Here is a 4,040-nt window from a genome sequence, read left to right on the forward strand (position 1 = left end):
TAATTATTAGAGAAAACCAAATCAAAACTACAGTGAGGTATCACCCCACACCAGTCAGAATGGCCATCATGAAGAAGTCTACAAGTAATAAGTGCTGGAGAGGGTGTAGAGAAAAAGGAACCCTCCTACACTGTTGATGGGAATGTAAATTGGAATAGCCACTGTGGAGAATGGTATGGAGGTTCCTAAAAAAATTAAAAACAGAGTTGCCACATGATCCTGCAATCCCACTCCTGGGCATATATCTGGAGAAAATTATAATTCGAAAAGATACATGAACCCCAGCGTTCATAACAGCATTAATTGCCATAGCCAAAACATGGAATCTAAAAAAGCCAAGCCAAGGGCTTCCCTGGTGGCGCAGTGGTTGAGAGTCCGCCTGCCGATGCAGGGGACGCGGGTTCGTGCCCCGGTCCGGGAGGATCCCACGTGCCGCGGAGCGACTGCGCCCGTGAGCCATGGCCACTGGGCCTGCGCGTCCGGAGCCTGTGCTCCGCAACGGGAGATACCACAACAGTGAGAGGCCCGCATAACGCAAAAAAAATAAAAAAATAAAAAAGCCAAGCCAAGCCATGTGGAATCTAAAAAAAAAAAGATGCAAATAAACTTACTTACAAAGCAGAAATAGACCCACAGACATAGAAAACAAACCTGTGTTTACCAAAGGGGATAGAGGTGAGGGGGTATAAATTAAGAAGACGGGATTAACATATACATACTACTATGTATGAAATAGATAACCAACAAGGACCTACTGTATAGCACAGGGAACTATACTCAATATTTTGTAATAACCTATAAGGGAAAAGACTCTGAAAAAGAATATATGTATTTATATACGTGTGGCTGTATATATATATATGTATAGCTGAATCACTGTGCTGTATACCTGAAACTAATACAACATTGTAAATCAACTACACTTCAATTTTTTTTAATGTACAAAAAAATAGAATTGGGTATTGTTGGTATTATAAGGGCTCCTGAGAGACACCTGTAGATGATCCAATATGAAAACGGATGTTACACTATGGGGAGAGAAGAGATTCATGACTGGAAGAGACTTTAAGAGGGCTTCTGGGGAGCTGATAATATACTGTTTCTGGATCTGCTTACTGGTTACGTAGGTAGATTCAATTTGTAACAATTCATCGAGCCTGCACATATGATATGTGCACTTTTGAGTGTGTATATTATATTTCACTAAAATACTTTAAAACATGTGCTACAGGGGAACATGTATTACTTTTCATCTGTTTTAAGTTTACCTGGACAAAGTGACCTTGAAAGTGACTTCAGGCCATCTATCAACTTCATAATTAAATAAGATCTTTTCTTATTGAAGAAAACTGCTAAGCTTAGGTTTCAGTTAACTGGCTCTAGCTCTTTAATAGCTTAGTGGTCTTAGACAAGTGACCTTACCTCTCCCAAGTCTCAGTTTTCTATTTTGAAAAATGTTATAGGATCATTTAAAGAGATATTAATTCCAACCTTGATTTTCCTGAGGTAGGATGGACAGCCAGTCTACCATGTTCTAGCCTTTCTAACCACCTTCTCTGGGTTTCAAGATCCATTCTTAAGAAACTTTAAGAACTGGCCCTTGTTTGAAAGAACCAAACTGTTATTTTTTGAAAGGAACCTACAATTTCATCATAGTTGGGAGGAAGGAGAGAAGCTAGAGCATTTTGGGGAAGGAGGAAGATGTAGTTGGAACTCTGCATCTAAATTGGGTGGAGTCCTAGTGGGTTATGTGATCAATTGAGTTCTGGTCATACTCATTAGTTCTCAGTAAACAGCAAAATTCCCATGGTTCTGTCTACATTATCATTGGTAACCCTGAGAGCAGTTTCTCAACCTTGGCCCTATTGATATATTGGACTGGATAATTCTTTGTAGTCAGGAGCTGTCCTGGCATTGCAGGATGTTTAACAGCATCCCTGGTGTCTACCCACTAGATGTCAATTGCACCTCCCCTGCAGGTTGTGCCAACCAAAAATGTCACCTATCCTTGCCAAATGTTTCCTGGAGGGCCAAATCCCCCTCGCCCCTATTGAGAACTACTGCCTTACAGCAGTGTTAGAGGCTGAATTTGGCATGGAAAGAATGGAGGGAATTCATTCAGCTGCAAAGGCACCTGCCTTTAAATAGACCTCTAAAACTGAATAATAAGCACATAAAATGATACACATACAAAGTCCAACTTCTCTAAACTAAACCTAAAGCTCGTATCAATCCCAAGGGTTGTGGGTGAGGACTAGTCAGATGATTTTTCAAAACCCTGACAGGTGGTGATTAAGCTAGATTTGATTTGATTTAGAAAACTAAAGAAATATAACAATTATTTTATGTAAGTGTCATGGTGCCGATTTGTACCTGTTACGTGTTTTTAAAAGAAAAAGAACAGCCGTGTTCCCGGCATATTGCAAAAGGGCAAAAAAATTAAATGTGTTATTATCATCCCTACTTTATAAATGATGAAAATGAGTAACAAAGAAGGCAAACAACCCTTCAAAGAAACAGAGCTAATAAAATGGATACTGAAATGAATGCCTTCCTGTGAACTTACTCTTTGTACTGTTGCCCATATTAATGGCTAATTTTGTTGGAGTGCCTAGAAAGTACCACTTTATCTCCTCTTAGTTCAACTTAGAACATACAGGCATCCATTATGATCCTAACACCCATTTTAGTGATTTCACGATACATGACAAGTATATAACCCAATTTAATTTTTTTGGATGGTCAAGACACCTAAAACAATCTAAGAACCTGCCAGAAGGAAGGCACTTAAGTATTAAAATGATGTATATAGACTATAGGCACTAAAAACATTCTGAAAAACTCAAAATAGATTGAGGTAGATGGGGAAGACATCATAGGATTTGAGCTAGAAACTTAAGTATAGGTAGAACAAGTAGAAAATTTGGGGAAGGTCTTAGAGATCAAGAAAACAACATATGTATTTCTGCTGCAGAAAGGCCCCACAATCTGGCACCGATTTTTAATCTCCAGCCTCTGTTCTCTTTACAGCTTCCACGACCTTTCCCTCTGAATACACAGTCAAGCCAGCAAACGCTATCCTTCAAACATGTCAGACCCTCTCTAGACTCACACCTTTGGTACGGGCTGCTCCCCTGGCCTGCAGTCACTCTGCTCACTCTGACCTCCTTCACTTAAAATTCTTCTTTTCCCTTCAAATTCAAAACTCAAATTTACCTCCTTCTATTTCCTAAGAGAATACCAGCAACTTCTTCTTCTCTATTCCCAACTCTGTCATAGCACTTACTACGTGATTTGGTTGATTTATGCCTATAGGTGCCCCCAACCGTGTGTCAAATGCAAATCTCTGTAAGTATACCTGTATTAATTCAGCATGGTGCAAAATTTTGTTCTACCCTTTAACTGAGCACCATCGAAATGCACTTATACAAATATTCACCAGACCCTTTAAATTCATTTTTAATTGCACAACTAAGATATAATTCCAATTTCCTTTTACATTTTCAAAAAAGTTATATCTAAATCTAAAATCCTCTTTGACCTCCTCAATCCTAGGATCCTTTCCCATTCCTCTAGGTAATCAATATTATATCTTCGGTGCATATCTCCATGTTTTTTTTTTACCTTTGGTTACTGTATATGTGTGCTGTTTCAAATTATTTTATCTATTTGGTTTTATTTAAGGGTTGTCATATTCCATGTATTGTACAATATATAACTTTTAGAGTAATGTGTGTTGATATCTATGGATTGTGTATTTTAATTCATAGACCGTATTCCGTAAAATGTACATTCCATGTTTTACTTGAACTTCTTTTGGAAAGACATGATGTTTGTTTTCAATATTTTGATAATTCAAATAATGCTACAGCAAACATTCTTTTGCCCTCAGGCAGATATCTAGAAATAGAATTGCAAGGTCACAGGGTCAGAAAATTTATTTTTAATTGTACTTCCAAATTTCTGCCTAAAGTGGGTAAATCAATATATTCATCGTCTAAGAATAACTTAGGAATGAACCTGTTTTCTACACTTTTACT

This window comes from Aethalodelphis obliquidens, unplaced genomic scaffold, assembly GCF_003676395.1.
Source record: "Aethalodelphis obliquidens isolate GAN/ISIS:26980383/991018 unplaced genomic scaffold, ASM367639v1 scaffold32, whole genome shotgun sequence".
NCBI classification, from domain to species: Eukaryota; Metazoa; Chordata; class Mammalia; order Artiodactyla; family Delphinidae; genus Aethalodelphis; species Aethalodelphis obliquidens.